This window comes from Bombus impatiens, unplaced genomic scaffold, assembly GCF_000188095.3.
Source record: "Bombus impatiens unplaced genomic scaffold, BIMP_2.2 scf_0665, whole genome shotgun sequence".
Lineage (NCBI taxonomy): Eukaryota > Metazoa > Arthropoda > Insecta > Hymenoptera > Apidae > Bombus > Bombus impatiens.
Genome location: NT_177084.1, coordinates 978810 through 990987, shown reverse-complemented (window position 1 = coordinate 990987; position 12178 = coordinate 978810).

The window sequence follows — 12178 nt, the reverse complement described above, 5'->3', positions numbered from 1 at the left end:
TAGAATAAATAAACGCGAAGGACATTTGAAACTGCTATGAAAAATACATAATAAAGAAATTTTTTCCAACTACTATGTTATATCACATGTTATATCGATTAACAGCGATCACATCTCACGACGCGTATTTTTCAAGATACTATAAAAATAAAAATTCCTACAGTTCCATAGAAAATCCTTATACAACCATACCGACTATGGAAAATGCTTATATTTATGTATTTAACATTTACAAATACTTATGTATATTTATAATATTTACACTGATAATACGATTATTCACCATAGAACGATAGTAAACTAGAAATGGTACAAAAATCGTACCAGTTTGTATTCGAATAAATAAAAAGATACTTAACAACACAAGACTGAAGTCGAACAGGCAGAATCACGAGAGGAAAGAGTTGAAGAAGCGCGAAACGCGTGCGAGAACAGGAGAAGAGGGCCTGTGTTTATTTGTTCTTTCGTAAAGTCAACAAAAATTTCGCCGGCCCGGCACGACCAGCGAACGAACGAACAGTGGACGACGGTCGAGCCAAATGTAGTTGGCCGACCGGCCAAAATGAGTTTGTGTCTATTATTACACTCCACCCAGCCGTGATCCATGAGCCGGCACGGGGCCCGGTTATACTTTGCTGTCTATACTTGCTATATTAACCACTATAAGCATATAGTTTTATAGTAACGACCAATCCTCTATCTCTCTTCTTCTTCGGGAAAACATTCTTATTTTTCACGCCGTCGTTTTCCGACCTCGCTCATCGTGACGTTAATCGGTCATCTACGCACGAATAACTAACCCATTAACGCTTTCATCAGAAGAAAAATACTTTTTAGACTGTGGAGAATTTTTCTTCTTTGTCTATCGATAATGATATAAACACGTTCTTCTCGGGCTTTGAAGTTGAAGACTGGAGGAATCTGTTTAAAAATTTGGTAGATTTAAAATGCAAATTTCTAGGAAATTACGATAAATTGATGGATAACAGTGTTCTACAGCTGAGACAATACGATCCCTATAAAACGGCGAATCGAACAGCTCTCGACGCGTTATTTTAAACAGGTTGCCAAGAATACGTTCCAGCCAGAGCTTGATTTTCGTTCGTCCCTCGTATTATTTGGCGACCGTGACGCGTATCGTTCGACCAAACGGATATTAAAATTCGTAGCATTATTTTATTCAAATATTTATCTACATCGATCGTGAAATATTTCAACGCGAATCAAACGCTATGTCACAGGCTGGAAAGAACCAGGCAGCATAGAAAACTCATATGCTCATATTGTAAAATAATTTCAAATATCATTGACGTTGTAACGAGGCACAATTGTTACGATTATATTGGTAGAGCTTAAAAACAATCTGAAAATGCATAAATAAATTACAAAATACATATTTACTACAAACCTATATTTAGCAAAAAATTAGTATACTCTACAGATAGTCATTTTGAATATCTGATAAGCGTTAATGATAATCCTAGTGAATATTTAGGCTCATTAACGCAATGGCTAATCGACTGTTTAAATACTTTCGTGATCTTTGCAAAACATATACTCAAATATCCTGTAACTACAATGTAAATATCGCGTTAGATAATATCGTGTTAATGAAATTTTAGAAAGACTCGCTCGATACACATAATATATTCATAACAAATTTGTAGGTGTTCGGATACTTTCGTCAACTATCTTATGTATATCTCGGCAAATTAAAACAAAATGGGAAACCTTGAAATTAGGTCACAGATGTTACGATACATCGCCGATATTATTATCTCGATCCTCGAGGTACGTTTTGATCTTATCAGAAGCCACGTGGGTGGCGAACACGTGCACATCGTCAAACGTAATTAACGTACGCGAGAAATCCTCGCTCCCTATGTTTGCACGCGTTAATCTCCTTCTTTTATCACCGACACGTTTACACGGGAATTGTAAAGAGACTTTTAACAATCGTGAATATCGTTATGGTTGAATTCCGATTACGGTGACTAACAGAACAGGTAAAACGATAGGTGTTAACTTAATGACTAACCATTATGCGATTATCTTAGATTAGACACGAGACGATTTATGTTTGCATTCTACTGTCTTTTTTTTATGCACTTAAGAGTATTTGATTTATGGACTGTGATTGAGAATGGAGGAAGGATAGTGTACACTGCTACTGTCGGTTTGTTATAATTCTGAAACTTCTACGAGATGTAATAAATCTTGGTATCCATTAGTACGATTTCGTCACGTGTTAGCGTATTTCTAGAAATTGATATAGATATTTATGTTGTTTCATAGTTTCTCGAAACAGGATCTAGACAAGATAATTTTGAATTTGGAAATAGCCAGAATACGAATATAATGGCTATTATGTGTATTAGTAAATATGTGTATAAACTAATTTGCCAATTAATAATGTTAATGAATCAACAAGTTGCAAGTTATACATTTGTCCTGTATAATTTTACATCAAGTAGGATAATCAGATCTATTTTCCTCTTAATTAAACTGTTTCCCTTGTAAATTGTAAATACCTGATGCCCCATTTAACATTCTACTCCTCCAGTGTTCCAAATTAAAACAAAACCATATTTACACTCACAGATATATCCTAAACTAAAAGAAAGTCAATCAAATACTACCCAAGGTTACCAAAATTACCAATTGAAAATTACCAATAATTATTACGATAGACCAAAGACCAACGAAAACTACTGCAAAAATTAAACACTAGCCCATCCATAGCGTCTCCACTCTCATCATTCAAAGTAACCTAAAAGAAACCAAACTAATCAAACTACCTTCGACCAAATTACTCAAACACGCTGCAAGCAAACCTTAACCACCCTCTGAACCATCGATCGAACGAACCGTCAACAACCACGTGGTCGACTTTGTCAAGAGACGTTCAACGTCGTATCGTATCGTATCGTATCGTATCGTATCCCGATGCCGGAGAACGATCGGCAAGTTGGTCGAGCAAACGAAAATAGCTTACGAAGGCAGGCATTATGAAGCTATGAAAATATTTATAGACCGCCACCGTTGGCAAATAATGACACAGGCGGCTATCGTCGTGGCGGAATAGTTTCGCCTTTAATAAATAACGCACAACACAAACGACCGTGTCGTACAGCGTTACGCCGAATGATGCAAATCCTAGATTAACGCGGGGGAATATTGTCGGGGCCGTGTTCCAATATTTTAACGCGATATCCCGAGATCTAAACGAATGCAGGCTCACGCGCTCGTACGAGCTCGTACGACATCACCGAAGAACGGCTCTATATGCATCGGCCGACGTTTTGAAATCGTAGGATTATACGACGCGCGAGCCGCACCGTGATTCATTTATCACTTTCGCGATCACGAGTTCTCGATCATTGCCAGTTGCCTTCAATTGAACCCAAGCGCGAGCCTCACAGTTCTCTTTTAATCCAACGCGTAATGCTTTGCCTATCAACTTTCTGTTTTCCCACCTTTTGCTTCTCCGCTCCCTCCTCCTCCTTTTTTTGTCAATTCTTTCATTCTCCGGAATATTTTTTTCCAGTCGTTCTATTCTTGCTATTCTTTCTAATGGCGTTTGAAATGGAGTTTGTGCAGCGATCGGAAAGCGAGTGAATATAGCGTTCGGTGAAAGAGGAAGGTTAGGATTATTGTTTACGCTAAAACTACGGACTTTTGCGATGTACTTAATACGTTATATACTATCTTGTTAGTTGAGATTAAAATAACGGACGAAAATAAATAAGTAGGTATATGCAATCGTGTTTTTGTTTTGATAAAAATGAGCAGTGATGTTGTTAAAATAGTTTTAGTATGGTTTTAGTACTTGCGAGAAGACGAGAAAGTCTTATGAAATATTTGATCAGAGGGAAACAGCGGTAGTTGTCAACCGATCGTACTTCTGTCCCTCTTCAACCCTAGTTTCTTAGAACAACTGCAATGAATCGAAGAACAACTGTATTCACTCCTAGTCAAAAGTTTTTTTCTGTAATATTTAGAATATACCACATACAATGATGTCGATACCATCGTACCGTAATAACCAAACTGCGAATGTTTATACGTTTGTGGGAAATTTGATGGTAGGAAAATATAGAGAATACACATAACATTCAAAAATATAATATTCATTGTAAAATTTAATAGATGAGACAGGTCTTATATTTCGTTTATTTAATTCTCTATATATCTGTACATATATATATGTCGGAGTCAGGTTGGAATTTTGGGGCGTTCGATGAACCTTTACTTACTTTACCGTCGCGGATGTGGCTAATATTTATCAGTACGAATGTGGACACTACAAGAGGCTATGAGTAATGGCAATAGAATGTTCGAGATGATGGTGACAACGAGTTCAGGTTCGATAACGAATCCACGGTCCACGGGAGGACAAGTATCAACGTACTACTCGATTCGGGTAACTTCTCGACAACTCAATCAGTAATTCGTCCAACGACTAACTAACAAACTAACTCTGCCCTCATCCAAAAGGAACTGCCCTTATATACTCCTGTCCCCACTTCTCGGGTCAATCTTTGTTTTTAAGGAGAGCAATATAATTACTTCATACCTGTGTCAGGCACACGTCCCTCCCGTGGCGGTGGCTACGTCTAGTGACCCGCTATGTCACTTCGAGTCCGAACCCATCGTCATAAAGCCGGATTGGAACATTAGAACTATTTCTTATTTTTATTACTTAAGTGTAGCTATAGTAAAAATGTGGACTAGGGTATTGGGATTTTTCCCAACATTCCGGATGGGAAATCCCGATGTTCTTTCATCTCCGACATATATATTATACAAAAATATAAACACCAACAGGACAATGATCCTTTGCTACGTAACATTAAATTTTGGATAAAAACTCGAAACTTCATTTATAACGCTAACGCTACTCTTCCCATCTCGATAAAGTAGCAAAGCGAAAAAAAATATATGTACCCTCCTTAGTATGCAACATTTGAAACACTTTTCCATGCAGCGAGTAATTTTCAAGCAATTTGAAGACGCCAACTTCTCGAAAGGCAAAAAATCTAAATAAAGAGGTGGCTGAAAAAAGAAGCCACCCCCTCGTTTCACCAAGAATTCTTTCCAATCGAATGCTCTTCTTCCACAGACTTATGAGGAAGAGATGGAAAACACGAGTCAAAGATGAGAAAGACAAAAGGGGAAAAGGTAAACGACAACGATGAAGTCAATTTCCATAAAGAGCAATTTGTACTTCACCGTTTTCTTCGTTATTTATAGAGTTCGCCGGAGAACCGGAAGGAGACATGAAAGGAGAATCCCTGCGACGGCAGTCTCTTCTATAAGGGTAGGGGAAAAAGCGATCGAACGAAAGACAGGGAGTTGGAAAAGCGAGAAAGAAGGAGCGGCGGCAGCGTACACGTACACTCTGCATATTTAATGCAATCAGAATGCATCGGGCCAAGAATATCGCGGAGAAGGAGGATGCAATTTTTCTCGACAAAAAAGAACGACCCGGTGAACGTGATCTTTATTGTCAGGAGCTAGATTTCTTCTGAATTTATATCGTGAAAATATACGTATATATGTATATATCGGAGTCGTGCTACGAGCATGACAATCGGAGAAAACCTTTTCTACCAGTTATTCATTGTGAAAGACGTTTCTCTTATAATTCTTCGCGATTATAAATTAGAAACGACGAGAACGAACCTTTTTTCTGGGGATTATTCGTTTCGTTTGATAGATTTGATTTCTAAAAATAATGTATCATTACGTTCAAAATATACAGAATCTAGCAGATGATTATTTTACATGCAGAAGTAAGTCGAAAATCTAATATAAAGTTTGTTCGTTTGAGACCTCGTTTTCGAGAAAATCGAGTTTAAGAACTTGTCAGGTACACGTGAACTTGACTAATTCTCGAATGGATACGAATAGACAATCGATAGAAGGTTATTCTACGTATGAAAATAAATCAAACACGTAAAATAAATCTTGTTGCTTTCGAAGCCTCGTTTCAGTTGAATTTTGACACGTTTAATTCGATACACGTATAGACGATGAATTTTTTAATTCCTATCGCAACCTATATATATGTTAAAATGTATATAAATCGTTCAGGAACATTGATCGACAATTTCCTAAATTAAAAGATAAAGGAAGCGATGATTTTACGGCCAGTATCTTCTCGAAGGTTTTTATTTTTTTCAATTTTTTACGTTTATTCGCAAAAGTGATCCAACTTGTATATTTTGAACATATATATTGTTACGTCCGGTGACTCTGTACAAAACCAGGCCCCACGCCGCGAGCAAAATGGCAGCCAGATGTCCACACACCCTTATTACGTATCCTCAATGACCTTCAGGACTCACCATAAATCTTGGCATTTTCATAGTTATAATCCAAGTTACAGTATCACGCCAAAATAATTTACTTATAATTCTCAATGAGAAATTGATTGCAAAAATTCTACCAAATAAAAAAAAATGAAAAATATTTTCATAGTTAAGATTCTTCAGATCAAACAAGCATCTTTTATTTCAAGTATTCCTTACATTTATTGTCTACTACGGGAAGATACGGACAAGTTGGTTTTTCTCACGTTCGGTATCTTCCTCTAGCAATTTCCTCTCAGGGGAGGCTAAGACCCTTCCTAGTCCACCAACCTTCTTATTATCCAATCAGAAGCAATGTCTATTGCCCTCACTTCCCTAGCCAAAATTATCATCAACAAATACAATGGTCCGTGCGCTAGACACGCCCATCCCTAGCTTTCCTCTGCTACAGCATCGTCACTGAACTTCACTGATTCTTCAACCTTTCTTCCAACTTTTCTTCCATCCTTAGATCAATCATCTACTTAACTTACACATACGCACCAGCGTAATTAGCTTCTATATAAAGTTGTTGGAAATATATAATATTATAACCTGTTAAACTCAGTGTTATACTCATTGAACCACTCCTAGCAAAAATAAGGGGATCGATCAGTTCGTGACGTCGATTGTTTAATCGTAACGGGAATTTACGACTCACGTTGACGTGCTTCCTCGCGATCGCGTCTCTCCGCGAATGGTCGATTAAACATATTTATTTACATTTTAGCAAATACATTTTAGCAAATGTAGAAATATCCTACGTATGAAATGAAATTTAAGAGAGACAAATTGATGTTATTTGAAGATAAGGAAGATGTACAAGTGATTTACTTTCTGTTTAACAGGGGAAAGGAGACGCTGTTTAAATCGTAGAGCGAACGAAACGATTATCTCGCAATCGAGCTCGCATAATGTCGTTAGCGAGAGCCCTGGCTGTGCTGTAAGTTCTTTGATTTCATTACAAGCTGCTGGGATACGGCCGCCTCAAAACGCTCGAAAGACAATGCGCTCGTCAGCCAACGTCCATTGCAATACTTGAAAGGTTTGAGCGGCGTCTGTCGTGCTCGAATAAAATGTAATTAACGGCGTGTTCCTTTCCTTTGATATATATTTGAGAAGGGAACGGAGAAAGGTCTAATTACACTAGTTAACTTCGAATTATTTTCGCTTTGCAATTATCAAAAAGAAATATACGCGAACATTGAAGTAAAAAAATTAAACAACTACCCCATCGATATATAAATTTTCGTTTCTTAACCATTGAATTAAGGACACAGTTTACTCCCTGGCAACTACCCTCGAAACTTCAACGATCCAAAATTACGTGTTCATACTTAATAACCTAAATACGAACCTAACACCGAACCCTTAACTTTCGAAAAAGAAATCCCTCAAAATCTCGATAATTACAATTTAACGATAAATTACAACTGCATCCTCCAAATCAAATTATCCCTCATTTTCAATCGCAAACCTTTAATTTTCCAAAGAGAAAAATCTCTTAGAAGGCCAACGATCAAATCAGCATTTCAGATTAACCACAAACCTTCATTTTCCCCTTAAAATCTTAAAACTCTCAACAACCACACGAGACTCTCACGCGTGATTGTACTTAGGGTTGGTGGAAAGATTATCGAACAAAATACTACAAATGTCCGTGTGCGGGAAAGCAACCACGCCAAGCCCCGCTTTCGATAATCGACGCGTCACGCCCATAATTAGGCTGGGTAATTCGGCGAACGGGGCAATTATCGAGGCAATCGTCGGAGGGCACGCGTCGAGAACCAGGTTTTCCGTGGCGCGTGTTCCGCAGGCGTATAAATTTCTCCAGTGAAGAAATATCGTTCCAGGAGCGGTGATAGTGGACGACCGACTGGAAACGCAATTAGAGTGGAAAAATATTAGCTCGGTAACGGGAGAGCCGTGTAACGCGATGCCTTTTAAATTCGGTAATTGTCCAATGGGGAGAAAGTGGTTGCGCCGACGTAATTGACGTTGTGGCGCTCGGGCACTCGTGCGCACACGCCTCGAACTACTGTCAGTCAGCGCTGTCGTCAGCTTCGAAAATACTAATCCCAATACTCTTTCGTCGTGAATTTTCTTCTTCTTCTTTGTTTTCGACAAGTGCATCAGACGCTCGTGCCACCGTGTGCTTCCGTTTTTCCTTCTCTTGTTGTTCGCTTTGATCCGCGTTTACTTTCAGGAATAAAGGATGCTCTTTGAGGTGATTTGGATACAAGGAATACAGAAGAAGAAGAGAAGAAGTCACAATTGCCACTTTTTACGAGGAAACAGTTTTTAAATTCAGTAGAATGTCGATCAATGGCAAAACAAAATTTTACAAAATTTTATAAAAATTGGATAGAAGTTTTTCGTTTGATTTTTACATCCTCTGTGAAATTTTAAGAATACCTTTCGTCATTGTACTAAAATACTGAAAACAGTAAAGTAGTGGTTCTTAATAAATTTTTACAAAACTTGATCAATCTATCAGCTATTTTTGGAAAGTATCGCCGGTCTTTCTAACAGGTTCTTTTCACTTTTAACTATCTTTTATTAATGCTATTCTTTTAGGCATAAAGCGACTCTGATGTAAAAAGGTCAACGAAAACGTACTTATCAAGTTTTTCTTCTGTGCTTTTTCGTACGTTAAATCGATTAGAAATGAAAATTCGTTCTAACAAAGTTTAGGTAAATGTTTAATTTAATGTAGGCTCGCGTTGCGCAATTTTGGTCGTGTGTTCTGCGCGATGTAGGAAATGAAATGCACGAGATGGACGATGTAAAGAATTAATTAAAGATGATTATTAAGTCAATTTGCGAGGTCGTGCGTATTTTTAGCTACATACAAGAGAGTAACAAAGAGCATGAAATTTAACTTGGATATACCTGAACTTTTATATGACGCTTTTCACGATTCTTGCGACCTACATACTTTTTACAAAGTAAGAATATATTCAAAAACACCTATGTACTAAATTGGTATAACATTCGTTCAAAATAATTAGAGTATAATTCAATTATAATTAAAATATCATACATTATAAAGCAATATAGATATTACGAACTTGTGACTTTTTTAAGCGAAACAATAGTATTATCTAACAGCACACAAATCATCAGAGAATCCTCTGTGTTCTGCTTTGTGTATCACGCGGTAGTGCCAAGGGCCTGGGCAAAAGTCCCATCTCTCTTCAACAGCAAATAAATATAAACATATTCAGCTTATTATTTTACATTACCAGCCTGTCATCGCTTACTTAAAATGCCTCGAAATTATACTTGATATCCACTGAAGCTGAATGATTGCCTTCATCACCATCTCAAGAAACTTTGAAGAATTACAGTTATACTATAGCGACTAAATTAAAGAAATTTTCAAATTCAACGAACAATCAAAAATAATAAATTATCATCGACGGCGATCTTTAGAATTTCTAATGTTCCTTTGAATTGAATACCGACACAAATGGAGAATACTTTTTATACACGTTGATGGTATTGCAATTGGTAATTATTAAGTACAAAGGTGAAAGATAAATATGACAAGTAGGGATAAAACAAAAGAGCAAACAGAAGATGGTTTGTGTTTCAAGCTGTCTTAACAGATGCGTCAGTTGTGGCAACACAATTTCCACACCGACTGGCACACACGCGGTTCAATGAGCAACTGAGAGGTAGAAGTCAACGTATAACTTAACCCTGAACAAACCTCGAGTCGTAACGTTTCTATCATTCTATGCAGACGTATTCGAGGTGGCTTGAAAACAAGATAAATATCAACGAGAAATCGATATTTTCAGGCTATCACCTGTTGTTTCGATCAAACTAATGTCAACATAGTAATATGTATCTTCATCTAAATCGTCCAAATAGTTTCAAATTAAATATAGAATAGTAACATCGATTTCCTCGAAACCTATAAATATCGTTCTATAATCTGAATTGCTGATAACTCAATTCTGTGTTCGATACGATGTAAAATCGCTAAATAAATAAAAAGAAAATACGAAATAAAATGTTAAATCAGAATATCAGATATAAATTGTCTAAGCATTATCGAATTAAATATGGATAAGAATATCGAATTAGAATGTTAGATATAAATATAGAAAATATTAAGATTCAAAATATATTCAATAATACCATAAGTAAATAACGCGACATTTTTTTATACGTATATTATATCAAATATCAAGTTACATATGAAATGAAAATCGCAGTAGCTATTATGTCTCGTATTATTTCTAGAATTGTTTATCATCTTTCCATCGAGTTTCATATTCCTCTCTTATGAAAGGCTTCATGTCCCGGCGAATTCCAATTTTTCAAACCGAAAACCCGAGAGAAGTCGCATTATTTAAAAAACAATTTAACAGTGTGTCAATTTTCAATTTTTAGAATTCTATTTCATAGTCGCCGCGTTAAAAAATAAACAGAATTTGATACTCTACATTGATCGAAGGAAAATTACAAACGAAATGTTACTTTAAACAGGTTAAATAGCGCGAGAAGATGGAAGAAACGAATGACGGTCAAATGCATAGCAAGCATTCTGCGCAATCGTGGATGAATTACGCGGGATGAATTATCAAAAGGCCGGTTAAAAATCGTTAATCGTCGACGAGGCTTGGATATCCTCCAAATTACGATATTCCCGTCACGACAATGAGTTATATTCGGTGGTTGATAGTTCGCGGCCGTACGCGTGACCGCGGCGACGTCTATTTTTGCTCCATTTCATCTTAGGCGGGCCGCTTGTCAATTCAACGCGTGTACAGTGAAATCGATACGTTAAATAAACCTTTTACAAAGTCACTGTGCCTCGGCCGATCGAATTGTATGAGTCACTGATGGATTGTTAGAGTTCGGATTAATTGTCATTGGCAATTTGGTCACGAAACACGAATAGAAACGATCCTAGTAAAACGATAAGGGATAAGGTATTGCGTTCAGAGTGTGGACTAGCAAATATTAATTATTGTGAACTGAATTTTAAACTTCGATCGCTTCGATCAGACGAGACTGATACAGTTTGGATTAATTTAGGTTAGTTAATTTTGGAATATTAAATTTCAATTTATATTCTATATTTCATACAGTCGATTTAATCGATATTCTTCATAAGGGAAAACATAGTACTAGTTAAGAGGGATTATTTAAAAATTAACTTCGGCGTATTAATTTATGATCGATAAAAGTAATTATCAAGTTTATCAAAGATCTAAATTAAAAGAGGAACAGTCTACAAGAAGTACGTGCATAAATTTCGGTGAATTTTATTTCTACAAAGTCGCGTGATATTATCCGAAATATGCCTAAAGAAAACCCCTGAAAATTTCCGCAATTTAAATAATAAATGATAACCCAATGAAGATTAAAATTTCTTAAAAGTTGGTAAAATTGGAAGATTTGAGTGGACAAAGAAACAAAGATATATTAAGCAAAAACCAGATAATTTAAATTCGCGGTTGGCCCTTTGTGGGTTAATAACACTGACGAAGTCCTAGAGATTTTGAAAGGACCTATACAAATTCATTGTTGCCGCGGCGGACAAAAGACGAGCGAAAAGACTGGACGAAAAGAACAATCGGTGCTGCGTTTGAAACGGGAACGAGAATAGCAAACGAGAATGGCGAAAAAAGGAGTTGGGGGATCAGGAGGGGGAAAGAAAAACACGCGGAGGGCGCCACGCAATAAAGGTCGATGACCCTAAAGTGCCACCTGTACGTCCTGAACCAGTTCCCCTTTTCGGCAGCAATGTGGGTCAGCACGCTTCCTCGGCTAAAAAGGGCATGCTTGTATTGGCGAACCACCGACGG